The 15,812-nt window shown below is 49.4% G+C and overlaps 1 long non-coding RNA gene across 1 annotated transcript in view; it reads left to right on the forward strand.

The window, feature by feature from the left end:
* Positions 1-447: 447 nt before the first annotated feature.
* Positions 448-15,812, forward strand: part of LOC148512101 (uncharacterized) — a 31,763-nt gene continuing 16,398 nt past the window's right edge. Inside the window, exons 1-2 of the long non-coding RNA XR_015880192.1 lie at positions 448-766; positions 2,585-2,746. This is a non-coding gene — a long non-coding RNA (uncharacterized LOC148512101). The remainder of the gene's footprint in view (positions 767-2,584; positions 2,747-15,812) is intronic.

The raw sequence follows: 15,812 nt of genomic DNA on the forward strand, positions 1-15,812 counted from the left end.
CAAACCTAACCATTATTTGATCAGCATATTGGCTGCAGCTGGAAATATATATGCCTCTGTCAAATTCATAATGTCCTTCACATTGTCTACATTTTGTTGGGATGCAGAAAACTTACCTTTATTTATTTCAAATCATCAGGTAATCCCAGGTGTGTAGCATGAACCATGATCATAGGCGAAACTAATGGGTGGTCCGGGGGTGCACCGGACCACCCATTAGCCTCCGCCGCCGATTCGACATGTTTATTTTTTTATCCATAAATAATGAGAGCCCGGTCAGGAACGCGTTACCTCCGCGCCTGACCGAGATGACCTTCTCCAGCTCTGCCTCCCCTACATAGGCATTCGGCACCAATAGGATCAGTCATCTGATCCTGTTGATGCACAAGCGCACGGTGACGTCATGACGTCCGACCGTGCGCGATCATATTTATGTGAGGAGCGGAATGGCAGCCACTCGGGGCCGCCATTAATGGGGGTTTTCCGGATGGATACTTGAAGGGCGCAGTCCCGCTCTGCCTACTTAGACCAGTGGCCGGACACTCGCGGGGTTCTTGCAGCCGCCCACCACTACCCCCAGAGGCTGCCTGGACCCGGCCAAGAGAGTAGAGGCCAGCATCAGCAGCGCTGTGTGTCGGTGTCCTGGAGAAGCTGAGCAGAGCAGCATTGGAGTGGGGGCGGGGCCCGGCTGCCTGATAGCTGCTGCAGCAGCCAGGCTCAGTGGAGCAGGACTAAGAAGTTCCCTCTCTGCCCAGCGTTGTTATAGGTAAGTGAGGGGGAAGGGAGGGGGGTGAGATGAGGGAAGTAGGGGTAGAGTGTAGGTAAGATGAGGGAAGGGGGGGCAGAGTGAAGGTAAGATGAGGGGGGGGGGCAGAGTGAAGGTAAAATGAGGGAAGGGGGGGCAGAATGTGGATGAGGGGAGACAAGTGTGGGTGAGATGAGACAAGGAGGGCATATTGTTGGTGAGATGAGGGAAGGGGGGCATAGTGTGGGTGAGATGAGGGAAGGGGGGCACGGTGTGGGTGAGATGAGGGAAGGGGAGCACAGTGTGGGTGAGATGAGGGAAGTGGGAGCACAGTGTGGGTGAGATGAGGTAAGGAGGGCACTGTGTGGGTGAAATGAGGGAAGGGGAGTACAGTGTGGGTGAGATGAGGTAAGGAGGGCACCGTGTGGGTGAGATGAGGGAAGGGGAGCACAGTGTGGGTGAGATGAGGGAAGTAGGGGTAGAGTGTAGGTAAGATGAGGGAAGGGGGGGCAGAGTGAAGGTAAGATGAGGGAAGGGGGGGCAGAATGTGGATGAGGGGAGACAAGTGTGGGTGAGATGAGACAAGGAGGGCATATTGTTGGTGAGATGAGGGAAGGGGGGCATAGTGTGGGTGAGATGAGGGAAGGGGGGCACGGTGTGGGTGAGATGAGGGAAGGGGAGCACAGTGTGGGTGAGATGAGGGAAGGGGGGCACAGTGTGGGTGAGATGAGGCAAGGAGGGCACCATGTGGGTGAGATGAGGGAAGGGGAGCACAGTGTGGGTGAGATGAGGCAAGGAGGGCACCGTGTGGGTGAGATGAGGGAAGTGGGGGCACTGTGGGTGAGATGAGGCAAGGAGGGCATGGTGTGGGTGAGATGAGGGAAGGGGAGCACAGTGTGGGTGAGATGAGGCAAGGAGGGCACCGTGTGGGTGAGATGAGGGAAGGGGGGGCACAGTGTGGGTGAGATGAGGCAAGGAGGGCACGGTGTGGGTAAGATGAGGGAAGGGGGGCACGGTGTGGGTGAGATGAGGGAAAGGGGGCATGGTGTGGGTGAGATGAGGCAAGGAGGGCACCGTGTGGGTGAGATGAGGGAAGGGGGGCATAGTGTGGGTGAGATGAGAGGGGCATAGTATGGTTGGGAAGAGGGGGGCACAGTGTGGGTGAGATGAGGGGGCATAGTGTGGGTGGGAAGAGGGAGGCACAGTGTGGGTGAGATGAGGGAAGAGGGGGGCACAGTGTGGGTGAGATGAGGGAAGAGGGGGCACAGTGTGGGTGAGATGAGGGAAGAAGGGGCCACAGTGTGGGTGGGAAGAGGGGAGCACAGTGTGGGTGAGATGAGGGAAGAGGGGGGCACAGTGGGTGAGATGAGGGAAGAGGGGGGCATAGTGTGGGTGGGAAGAGGGGGGCACAGTGTGGGTGAGATGAGGGAAGGGGGCACACAGTGCGGGATAGGGAAAGGAAAGTACAATGCTGGATGTGGAGCACAGTGGGATACAGAGAAGGGGAGGCACAATACAGAACATAGGGGGCACAATGCAGAACATATAGGGGGAGACACATACATACAGATATATGAAAGGACAAGACAAGGAAAAAGAAAATGGAAGCATAATGTAAAAATAATATATGTTATGATGGCAATATTAATGTTAGTATAAAGGCTGTATATAAACCTCAAAATATCTTGTAAAGAATAAAAATGGGGACTGATTTACATTATACTAACATACTAATACAATCATAACATGTATTTTTACATGTGTATGAGTAGGTGTGTGTGTGTGTGTAGAGAGAGAGAGAGAGAGAGCGTGCTTATAACGGCTTCTTTGCTGTTCAAGTTAAATCCGTCGGGAGTCAAGTAGTCGGTGAAGTCAAGCTACTACGAAGCAAGAGACAAATGAGGATCCAGCGCTTAGCAAGCTGAGGAGTGGCGCTGACCCCTGTGGGGAAGGGCTGGCGCAGAGAGTACCCTTCTGTGTCCGCCAAGGTCATCAGAGCAGGTAAGGTCCCAAAGGGACAATCCTTCCTCATTATATATATATATTACCACTCCACACAAAACTGCACTAGAGAGGATTATTTAAATGTAGCAAAAAGTTGTATTGACAAGGACATCAATGTTTCGGAGCTGTCGCCCTGTCGTCAGGACCAAACAGATAGTATTTACTTGTTGTTCTAATTTTTGAGCTGGGATTTCCTGTTTGGGTGGAGTTGGGGGAGCAATCTGGAACCTGCTCGGGTTGTCAAAATGGAACGCAAGCTTGCGGTTCTTCTGGTTATGGCCGGGTGAGTGACCAGAAGTCTGCTTGTTGATGACTCTTCCGGAAGCAGGACACCAGCGTCGGAGCAGTGATGGGAGGTGTTTGATGTTGGTATACTATATATGTGAGTGTTATGTTGTTCATTTGTATTATCTGTTTGGTCCTGACGACGGGGGTGTCAGCTCAAAAACGTTGATGTCCTTGTCAATACAACTTTTTGCTACATTTAAATAATGCTCTCTAGTGCCGTTTTTTATGGAGTGGTGTATATGGTTATTTGGAAACAGGAGCGAGTTGTTATGTTGGAATGAGTGCCGGCAGAACCGTGGACTAGTGTGTATGTGTATATGTATATATGGGTTGAGTATCCTCCCTGTAACTCCCACTAAGTGTCCATGCCCTCACTCTCCTCCCTGTAACTTCACCTCAGTGCCTCTGCCCTCACACTCCCTGTAACTTCACTTCAGTGCCTCTGCCTTCACCCTCCCTGTAGGTATCCCTCAGTGTCCCTGCCCTCACCCTCCCTGTGTCCCCCACAGTGTCCCTATACTCACCCACCTTGTAACTCCCCCTCAGTGTCTCTGCACTCTCCATTCCTGTACCTTCACCTTAGTGCTTCTGCCTTCACCCTCCTTGTAACTCCCACTCAGTGGGTCTCATTTAGACCCGCTCGCGAGCGCAGGACGCTCGCAAGCAGGTCGATGGTACCCAAATGCACATGCACACGATGGAGGGAGCTCCGTCTTGCGCATGCGCGAGACCCGACGAGCGACGGGGTAGCCGTCGCTCGGGGTCTCGCACCAAAGGGGGCGTGCTGTTGATGGTGAGTGAGTGACAGCATGCCCCCTTTGATGGGCGTGCCATGGCGTGGCTGTCAGAAGGAGGCGTTCCCATGGGAACGCCTACCGCCTGGGTCAGGCCCCACTGACATCACTAGTGATGTCACTGGGAGTGATTTTGGCTCTGATAGAGCCAAAATCACTCCAGGGCTGGCGGCAGCGAGACCCTACCGCAGGGTCTCGTCGCAAGCCCGTTGGTCCATCATCATGGACGCTCGCATAAGCTGTGGGTGGTAACCCACAGCTATGCGAGCGTCCAAGAGGCCGCTCCAAGAATAGGTAGGAGGGCCCTGATTCAGAGCGAGCACTCTGGTCAGAGTGTCCGGCTCTGAATCAGACCCTGTGTCTCTACACTCACCCTCCCTGTAACTTGACATCAGTGTCCCTGCCATCACTCTCCCTGTAAGTCCCCCACCATGTCCCTATCCTCATCCTCCTTGTAACTCCCCCTCAGTGTGCCTATCCTAATCCTCCTTGTAACTCCCCCTCAGTGTCCCTACCCTCTTCAGGGCCGGCAACATAAATTTTGGGCCCGGTACACTCATATTTTTGAGGCCCTTATCCCCTCTCCTGGCCGTCACACTCCCCCTCTTCCCCAGCCCCTGTGTCTGTCACACTCTCCCCCTCTTCCCCAGCCCATGTCTGTCTCACTTTCTCCCTCTTCCCCAGCCCCCGTGTCTGTCACACTCTCCTCCTCTTCCCCAGCCCCCGTGTCTGTCACACTCTCCCCCTCTTCCCCAGCCCCCTGTATCTGTCAAACTCTCCCCCTCTTCCCCAGCCCCTGTGTCTGTCACACTCTCCCCCTCTTCCCCAGCCCCTGTGTCTGTCACACTCTCCTCTTACCCAGCCCCTGTGTCTATCACACTCTCCTTCTCTTCCCCAGCCCCTGTGTCTGTCACACTCTCTCCCTCTTCCCCAGCCCCTGTGTCTGTCACACTCTCTCCGTCTTCCCCAGCCCCCTGTGTCTGTCACACTCTCTCCCTCTTCCCCAGCCCATGTCTGTCACACTCTCCCCCTCTTCCCCAGCCCCTGTGTCTGTCACACTCTCCCCCTCTGCCCCAGCCCCTGTGTCTGTCACACTCTCCCCCTCTGCCCCAGCCCCTGTGTCTGTCACACTCTGCCCCAGCCCCTGTGTCTGTCACACTCTCCCCCTCTTCCCCAGCCCCCTTTATCTTTCACACTCTCTCCCTCTTCCCCAGCCCATGTCTGTCACACTCTCCCCCTCTTCCCCAGCCCCTGTGTCTGTCACACTCTCTCCCTCTTCCCCAGCCCCTGTGTCTGTCACACTCTCCCCCTCTTCCCCAGCCCCTGTGGGTCACACTCTCCTCCTCTTCCCCAGCCCCTGTGTCTGTCACACTCTCTCCCTCTTCCCCAGCCCCTGTGTCTGTCACACTCCCCTCCTCTTCCCCAGCCCCCATGTCTGTCACACTTTCTCCCTCTTCCCCAGCCCCCGTGTCTGTCACACTCTCCCCCTCTTCCCCAGCCCCTGTGTCTGTCACACTCTCTCCCTCTTCCCCAGCCCCTGTATCTGTCTCACTTTCTCCCTCTTCCCCAGCCCCCGTGTCTGTCACACTCTCCCCCTCTACACCAGCCCCTGTGTCTGTCACACTCTCCCCCTCTACACCAGCCCCTGTGTCTGTCACACTCTCCCCTCTTCCCCAGCCCCTGTGTCTGTCACACTCTCCCCTCTTCCCCAGCCCCCTGTGTCTGTCACACTCTCCCCCTCTTCCCCAGCCCCCTGTATCTTTCACACTCTCTCCCTCTTCCCAAGCCCCTGTGTATGTCACACTCTCCCCCTCTTCCCCAGCCCCTGTGTCTGTCTCACTTTCTCCCTCTTCCCCAGCCCCCATGTCTGTCACTCTCTCCCCCTCTTCCACAGCCCCTGTCTGTCACACATCTCTTTCCAAGCCCCTGTGTCTGCCACCCCCTTTATCTGCAGCTCCCCACCACTCACCCCCGTGACTCTTGAGCTCCCAGCCTGGCTCTGACCAACGCTTACCTGCTGCGCTGAATGAGTTCCTCAGTCTTCCCTGGAAGACGTCAGACCTGGCGGCTCCTCTCTGATTCAGCGACGCGGCATCATGACATCATGCACGCTGCGCCGTCTCGGCCTGCCTGTCAATGCCGGTACTTGGGAGGAAGAATCTATTCTAGCGACTCTAGCCCCAGCTTAAACAGCAGGTGGCAAAGGCAAGGGGGACATGTGAACTGGGCTCCCGAAATTCTTGAGGGTCCGGGGCCCCTCAGAACCTTGGGGCCCGGTACAAGTGTCCCCTTTGCACCCCCCTGCCTGACCCTCACCCTCCTTGTAACTCCCCCTCAGTGTCTCTACATTCACCATCCCAGTAACTTCACCTCAGTATCCCTAGCCTCGCCCTCCTCGTAACTTCACCTGAGTTTCTCTGTCCTCAAGAGGGACTAATTGGGGAAGTGTCATAAGGACATGTCCCCTCCCAGTCAGCCACGCCCCCTTTCTGGGAGCGTGCGCGCCTATGGCGCGCACATGAAGACTCTGCTTGCACCTCAGCACCCTGCCCTACCCCATGTCTGCATGAACAGTAATAAGAATAACAATAGAAATCTTTGCTGCCTAAATAATGATCACAAAACACAGTGCCAAGCTTCCGAGGTAACATACGTACTTGTAATAGGTTGGAACTGGGACCACCCATTACCAAATGTCCAGTTTCGCCTATGGCCATGATACCTGGAGCAAGGACATATTACGACCCTGCCCCCTTCCCCCGCTCCCATGATTCGCAGTATTTTATGTGATGGGGCAGGGCCTAATGACATATAAAAGCCCGGCTCAGCTATGGGCTTCTCCCAGTGAGAGGAGAAAAAGTAGGTAAGCATGATACTACTGACAGGCCGTAAAGAGAGGTGTTGGGCCGGGGTACTGTAGGGTGTGTGGCCTAATTGCGCAGTGTGGTCATGTCCCTTACAAAAACTATGATAAATATTAATTGTAGCACCACATAGGGGTCAGGACTGGGGTGGAGGCAGAGCTGCGATCAGTGCGATTGCTCCCCCCCTCCTCCCACACATCAAGGGGCTCCTCATGGATGGAGCACCCCAGCCACACAGTGCTGAAGAGTGTGTACCAACCGCCCCTCTTCCCCATGCCTGCTGCAACGTCACTGCCCTGGTGACCTTGCCCTAGTAACTCTGGGTCAGATTGTGCAGCCGCTGTTCAGGAGGGGGGTTTCTGCAGCAGGATGAGACCCAGAGATGCGGTGGCAGCAGCAGCAGTACTCCCTAGTTCTGATCGCAGCCATCTGAGGAGGATCCTGCCCATCTCACAGCCAAACAGACAGGGAAGACAGGAGGGGGGAAAAAAGTGCTGCAGTGTGACTGGGGTAGACATGGGCAGGGCTGGCTTGAAGGCCATTCAAATAAGCCACAGGGTAGAATCCGCCAGCTGCTGCAACCTGCCTGGCTCCAGAGGTGTCTCACGGTGCACAAATACCCGGCCCTCCACCCACAGGCTTGTGTTTATGGTTTGACCTCAGGAGGAGGGAGAGCGAGAAGGAAGGGGCGGTGGCAGTGGAGCACAGTTCACAAGTGGACCTTGGGCCGGCCCTGGCCACAGTTGATAGCGGTTCTATCCTCTCCTCATCCTGCACTCTAGTCTACTGTATAGCTTTACGTGTGCATTGAGTGAGGGTCCCAGTGAGAGCGAGAGGCAAGTGTGTACCTCTATGAAGAGTGAGCAGCTGCTCTGCTATTTTGGGATCAACCCCTTGGATGCTGTCACCAAGCAGCAGTGATGGATAATACGTGCATGCACGCCTCATCCACACTGTGCCCGAAAGGCTGGGGGCTGTCCTGGAGTGCTGGGCAAGCCCCCATTGTAATGAGAACAGGTGTGGGAAACACGGTCATGCCCCCCAAATGGCATACAACAGTAGCGTGGCTTCACTGACATGAGGCTGCACCCCCTTTCGAGTTCCAGAGGAGTCTGGATATGGGGGTGACAGGGAGAGTAAGCGCACTGGATGATACCAACTCTAGTGATACCACTGAGTGTAGGGTTTGTCTTCACTGATGATAATGACTAGAGTAATACATACAGGTGTGCATGCAGCTGCATCTCTAGTTGCATATGGGTGAATAAACACATTTTCTGTGCACTCGTCTTTTAAAAAGTATAGGGCGTGGGTGCTTTACGGGTGTTGTACAAGCTCCCAGTGTTTTGTTAGATATTACTAGCAATTAGAATCAGTTACTAGACACTGCATTTGTACAGAAAATTTGAAAATGAAATAAAATCTCCCACGCAGAGGTTTACAGATACAGTAAGCCAGTACTAATTTAGCTCAACTGAAATGGTGTATAATTAACTATGATGTGAAGAGGAGGGCATTGACGGCCTAAGGGCTATGTAACAAAAGGAAAGACAGCCTTGTGTTATTATCATTACTAGGAAAACATGCATTTCACAATGCTGCACAGAGGGTGAGAAATAGTGACAAACATAAATAATATACACAATACACCAAATGCAGTCCGCATGGCAAGCTAACAGTGCATGTTTTCCAGGTTTCCTCTGGGCCAGATGTACTAAGCTTTGAAAAGTGATAAATTGGAGAGTGATAAACCACCAGCCAATCAGCTGCTAACTGTCATTTTTCAAACACAGCCTGTAACATGACAGGAGGGAGCTGAGTGGCTGGCAGTTTATCACTCTCCAATTTATCACTTTTCAGAGCTTAGTACAGCTCCCTATCACATACCACCTCTAGAACCATCTCTGGATCTTATAAAATGTATCAGTCAGCAATGAATACATCCGTACTCCAACAAGAATATATAGTGTGCAGATACAGATGTACAGATGTGTCCTCATACATTATTGCAGCAGTTGCGCTAAGCACTCCTGTTTGACGCAGCAGGCCCTGTGCGCCCTGGCTTGGGCCGAGCGTCTTTTTCGTGTCTGTTTCGCTCGGATGTGCATCTTAGTTGCATATAGGAGGAAGAGGGAGGGGACTGCAAATGTAGCCCACAAGGGCCAAAACAATCCAAGTCTTTCTGTCAAATGGCTTCACTAACTAAACCATTCCCTACAGACCAGAGAATACAGAGAATTATCATTATTAAGGGGGAGATGTGCTAAAGTGGAGAGTGATACAGTACCAACCAATCAGCTCTTAAATGTCACTTTAAAGGATGTGTTTGAAACATGACAGTTAGTAGCTGATTGGTTGGTACTTTATATAGCTCGACTTTATCTCTCTCCAAGGCTTAGTGCATCTCTCGCAAACTGCTTAAACCATGCCTCCCAACATTTAAACTAGTTAAGGAGGGACAGGTCGCGCGCCAAAGGCGTGTGCGGCCAAAAAGGGGGTGAGGCTTGAGTAAAATGGTCGGAGTCTACGGAAAACTGAGCGGCTACCCCCGTTTTCGCCACTTTGGGGGCGCGCCCTGCACTCTCCAAGACTCTCCGAGACGCTGGTTAGCCCCTACACAAGAGAACAGATGCCGGCATCTGTTCTCCTCCTGCACACCCGCTGCTCTGTGGTTTATGCTCTACCCAACTCCCCCCCCCCCCCCCCCCACCGCGGGACACTGCGGCCCACGGGCGGGACAGAGGGACAGTCCCGCTGGAAGTGGGACAGTTGGGAGGTATGCTTAAACTGCACTAATATTCAATCAAAGATCATACTATAGATGCAAATTTGGAGGTGGATCGAAAGCCTATGACAAATTACATATTTAAAACCCTTAAAAGATTAATATGATTATTATGGTCACCTGGTTGCACTAAATTCTCTTAGTCTTGCTGCTGACAGGGCCAAGAGAGAGTCTGGATAACATAAGTAAGCTGCTTTACATTAGTGCACACAGGGCTTGATTCAGAGTTGTACGCTATTCTGATGTTCTCACAATTGAGCGCTTATCGGTGGCCTGCGCATGTGTCACAGTCGCAATGCAACGCATAGCGAATGGATTGTGATTACAGTTGCAGTGAGGATTCATTCGCAAGAGATTGACAGGAAGCAAACGTTTTGTGGGAGGTATCGGGGAGTGTTGGCTAAAACGTAGGAATGTTCCGGACGTTTTCGGGGCATGTTTCCAGCTGTGTCTGTGATCCTATACGCAGATAATATGGATCCGGCAGCCAATCTAAGTGACCATAGACTCACTCAGGAGTCGATGTTTGCATGATCTGTGTCCGATGCTGCGTATGTGTACCCAGTTGCGGACAGCTGAGATGGTTCCCGTAGGCGTCCCAGTACAAGTCTCGGCGCCTGTTCTATTAGCATATTTTCGAAAATCTTCAGCTGAGGCAGCAATAGCGTCCAAATCTGAAACAGGACCATAGTGCTCGGAAAACTGTGTATGTAGTCAGTCTATACTCCTACACATACAGTATCTACCTATTAATCTAGTTTACTGCTACATTCCTAGAGCTATCTGTCTGTATATTGTACGGGATCTGGTCAATATCCTGAAAGTCGGGATGCCGGTGCTTAGAATGCCAGCGCCGGAATCCCAAAACCTGTCAGAGTCCCGGCATCGGCATCCCGATGGTAAGTACTGGGGTTAGGGGCAAGGTTAGGCACTAGAGGGAGGGTTAGGGCTAGGTTTATGGTGCGGGGAGGTTAGGTTTAGGCACTAGGGGGGGAGGTCAGGTTCAGGCACCTGGGGAGGGTAGGTTAGGGTAGGGAGAGGGGGAGAGTTAGGATACTGACCGACAAGTGTTTGTATCCTAACCCTGTCGGAATGTCGCATTGGGATTCTGCCCAACGGGATCCCTAGTGCCGGTTTACTGTATCCAACCCATACTGTACATGTCTGACACTTTACACAGTATGTTTACAGCTCTTGTAGTGTAATACCTGCCTGTAAAAGACATTTTTCAAGACTCACTTATACAGAAGCCTGGTTCTGCGATATATGCAAGTCCAAAAGGCGAATACTTTGCGCATTTATCAGCAGACTGTGCATGTGCCACAAAAAGCAGGCGCAGACTGCGCTGCTCCATGCAAACGCTCCTTCACAGAGGATAAGAGCACGGAGAGTTCGCTTCATGTGTGGTCGGATCGTTCTGTTCGTGAAATGTGTGTTTCTGGGCTGTAAATGGGTAGCTACTGTGTGCAAAGATCCGTCTTCGGAGTGTTGTCCATGCTGCCTAACTTTTATGCTCATTTGGGACGTGCATACAGAGATGGGACAGCTTTTTCTGATAGATCTTTTGCATCCAGCATGAGATGAGTGTAAATGCTAATACTAAAGATGAATACAGCTGTGGCTGGGAAAACAGTGGGGGAGCGATTCATATGTATGAAGATGGACAAATACTCACTTTAGCATATAGTAGTACATCTGATGTCCACATATGGCGGCACTTTGCGTCTGAATCAGGACCACAATCTTTAATAGATGCAATCATTTCCCACAACATCTGCTGATGTCATCTTCCAACCAGATTGCATTCTACCTTGCCTATATATTAACTATGACTTGTGCAAAGATAATATATCCATGTCTATGCAATCCAATCCAAAATGTGTTAAAAATGGCAATGGCAAGCGAAGGATGGTAAATGCAAACTGCTGAGGTCCTTTGATTGAGCAACCAACTTTGTATGGTGCTCGTTGTATTAGCAACATGGTAGGATATGCACAACAGGGAGATGAGAGTGAAGAGAGCAATAAACAACAATCCTCTCAAATGCAACATTCAGAAATGTGTACACCATCAAACATTATGGGCGGTATTAAATTGTATCGCCCTCTTACGTGCCTGACAGGAGCTATTCAATTGTTGCTCTTCTGACGGCACGATCAGCTGCCAACGCTCCATTTCAGCTCGCAGCCCCAGGGGTCTCAAGTAGCAGCAGGCGATCGCTCCTATTGGTATGTGGCACATCTGCCTCACCCCATACTGATATGTTCAGCAGCAGTTTGGGGCCTCCTACGCTATTGAATGATTTGTTATGATTCCCTGTGAGCTAGACTGGTAGGATGGACCCACGATGACATCATTTCCGGTGGCATCACCTGTCGGTAACTCTGGTAAGTGGTCTGGGTATATATAGTAGTAAATTGTCACTGTGGTGGCTATACAGTTATTTGGCTGATTGTCTTCACCTGAAGGTGGTCTCCTGTAGACCGAAATGTCGTATTATTCTATGGATATGATGTGACTATTGGAATAAATCCCTCTTTGATTTTTCTAAAAGTTCTGGTGAGTGCGCTCTTCTGTTCTACAAATTTATATATACATACCCACAGCGCCTCATAGTGTAATAATCATATGATTATATGGAGTATGGAAACAATAATAAAATGCGTGTACCACATAGCTTATTATAAAATGCGTATAACCAATAGCTCCTTAGTCTCTGTAACGAAGTTCTCCACTTCAGAATAATAACTCGGAAGGTGCTAGTCCGTCATAGTCCGATGTTTGTTTGTGAATTCTATATGGTGGTTGTTTGCAATGGGGAACCTATGAAGAATCTGATCCTCCCTGGCCAGACGATAGCTTCAGTCTGTATTCCCCCTTCATGTAGGCCGGAAGGTGCCTATGGTCCAGAAGATGCCTGAATCTTCTCTTCCTCCTAATGGTGGTTGACAGCTCCTCACTGACAGTCTCTCTTCTTCAGCATGCTCGGCGCTGATGTCAGCGCTTTACAATTCCATCTGTGCAGATATGGTAATGCAGCAGGAGGCATCACGCAGCATCGGATAATCTGCGGGACATTGGCCGGCTAAGGTGACCCATGGGGTCACGCAGCCGATCACTGCAGATGAGAGGAAGAAGCCAGGAAATCTCCGCCAGCCAACGTAGATCCTGGCCTCTTCCCTCCCCCCCAACGGCGGCGACACGTCTCAGTTTCAGGAAATGGAGGCCATCGCCGCCCCCTCCCCGCCCACAAACGACAGCAGACTGTCAATCAATGACAGTCTGCTGCCACTCTACTGTATGTGCGGGATCAGACGCCTGCGCAGATTTTCGATCATCTGGAATCTGTGTTCAGCGGTACACTTGTGTGCAATGATGAATGAGGGCCTGTGGGCCCAATTCAGACCAAGCGGGTCGATGTTGCCCAAGTGCGCATGCGCACGATGGATGCGGCTCCGTCGTGCGCATGCGCAAGACCCGAATAACGATGGCCAAGCAGTCGTTATGGGTCTCGCACCAAAGGGGGCGTGCTGTCGATGGTGATTGACAGCACGCCCCCTTTGGTGGGTGTGCCAGGGGCGTGGCTGCCCAGACGGAGACGTTCCCATGGGAATGCCTACCGTCTGGGTCCGGCCCCACTGACATCACTTGTTATGTCAGTGGGAGTTCTTTTGGCTCTGATAGAGCCAAAAGCACTCCAGGTCTTGTGGCAGCGAGACCCTACCGCAAGGGTCTCGTCGCAAGCCTGATGGTCGCGATGGTCTTGACCATCGCGACCATCATTTTGGCCGCTCGCTATAGCTGTGGGTGGTCACCCACAGCTATGCGAGCGGCCAGGAGGCCGCTCCAAAACTGGAGGGACGGCCCTGATTCAGAGTGAGCGCTCTGTCAGAGTGTCCGGCTCTGAATCAGGGCCTGTGTTCATTAGCGTCTACATTGATGGTTGGCTCAGTGATGACCTGAGCAATGGAGTATATTTAAATAAAATTGTCAAGCGATTAAAGTTACACAGTTTAGTGTCTATTATCTGGGCTTTAAATATATCTAATGCAGAAATCGGGCTATTTTAAATAAATACTATATCATTCTGATTAAAATAAGTGACAAGTGAATGTGCTGACAGCTATTTCTTAATGTCCCCTTTCTTTAAATGACAGTGAATAATGAAACAAGCAGTCTCTGTGCTATTGTTTGACCCTGGAACATCATAACAATAAAATTTTTATAGCTAATTTAATGCATAGTACCAGAAATACACATAATTGGCTAAATGACACATTCATTGTTATTATTTATTACAATCTACTAAATCATTGTTCAACCTTCACCTAAAATAAACAAGTTTCAAAAAGATTTTAAGAGACCTGTCAGGTTTCTTATTGTCCACAAGATAAAAAATTATTGCGACTTTACCTATTGTAACTGTTGTAAAAATCGCCACTTAAAAAGGGGTATATTACCATGAATATAAACAAGTTGGTTTCATTAAAATGCTTGTTTCACACATCGATATTCTCACATGGGTTGAAGTGAAGCATTGCAAGAAGGAGCATTAACTATTTTGTTAGAGAACCCTGTTCTCCTAACTATATTATAAGGCCAATAGGTGGATTGAGAAACAAATTAGGAAAGTGGCCACGTAAAGGCGCAAACAGATCAACTATAGATGGAGCTAATTCAAAACAATAGTTAAAATCAATTTTTGACAGTGTAAAATAAAGAAATAATGACATTGCCACTGCTTAACTGTAGCCAAACCTCAGAGCAGTGGTTCTTAAACTCAACTCCCAACAGGTTGTGTTTTGAGGATTTCTGTCTGTGAAAGCTGGTGAGATAATTATTGATCCAGCAAAATAGATTAATTTACCGGTGCATGATTAAAAAAATCCACAAAACATGACATGTTGGTGGTACTTTAGGACTGGAGTTGAGAAGCTTTGACTTAAAGGTACCATAATGACCTATATGTAATACAGTGAGCTGTCTTCATCCTAGTGAAAAACATACAATACAGAAAGCATCTCAATGACTGCCATACAATACAGATAAAATCCTATTGTCCTTCATACAGTGCAGATGGCATCCTATTGTATACCATACAAAACAGAGAACATCCCAGTGACAGCAACACAATATAGTTAGTATACTCCTGACCACAATACAAGAAACATTAACCCGTCATTTAAACCCAATCATAGCTAAAGTTTTTATTTGTAATATTCCTCCTTTAATGCTATTTATCCTAACTTAAATGTCAAGTTGGATTGTTAAGTTGCTACCAGAAGTGCATGAGTAACTGGTTGTTTAATTATAACATGGAGGAGTCCAGGAGCCCTAAGTTCCCCCTTGCTGTGTGAATATGTATAATCTGATTAACAAAAATATACTGTATTGTTTAGTATATGACCTTCCTGATTTAGGGGTCTGAAAGGGCAATGGATTATAGCTGCATAGCATTGATAAATAGAGGATTGATTTGGACATTTGATCTTGTGGTGAATTATGTTAATATATCTATCTATATAGATAGATATAATATTGTTGAGGAGAGGGTGTGGTCTTACATGCACATATCAAAACTTGTGTTTTTACATATGATCCTGAATATTCTTGATCCTATCCTGGATATTAATTATCTCCATTAGTGCATCAAACCATGAACGATCTTGTTGTAGCGTGTAGCATGTTACTGATATGATTTTCTTTCCTCTGTTGGCCTGGGTCTGCTATGGTCAGAGCCGGACCTAACTAATTTGGTGCCCCAGGCAAGATTTTGGCTGGTATCCTATAGCAAATAATCCCACCAACAATCTTAATGTTTATACGCGGACACCAAAATTAACACATTGGTTTTTGACTTATTTTTTATTGGTAAAGAAACACCTGCTAAACACTCAAAATATACAACTACAGTATAAATTAGAGATGTGCGCTGACCCCGTGTTTTGGTTTTAGTTTGGATCTGTGTTAACTTCGTGCTTTGGTTTTGGCAAAACCGCCCTTACGAGTTTTGATTTTGGATCTATTTTTTTTTTAAATGATAAAATTGCTAAAATCTCATAATATGGGCCTGTTTTTGTTCCTACAGTATTATTATTAATAATTATTTCCAGTCATTTCTAGTTAATTTTGACCAGCTCACAGTATTTTTTTCATTCAGTTTAGGCCAAAAGGTTGCACCAAGCTAGCTGGTTGACTAAGCTAAGCGACAGCAGTGGGCAGCACAAACACGTGGCAGTTCAACATCCAACATGGCACATCTAGGAAAGATACTAATTAGTCTAATTAACACATTTACTGGCCAGTCATTCAGGATTTCCATATATTATCCA

Source organism: Taudactylus pleione, unplaced genomic scaffold (genome assembly GCF_031769625.1).
Source record: "Taudactylus pleione unplaced genomic scaffold, aTauple2 ptg000282l, whole genome shotgun sequence".
Taxonomy (NCBI): domain Eukaryota; kingdom Metazoa; phylum Chordata; class Amphibia; order Anura; family Myobatrachidae; genus Taudactylus; species Taudactylus pleione.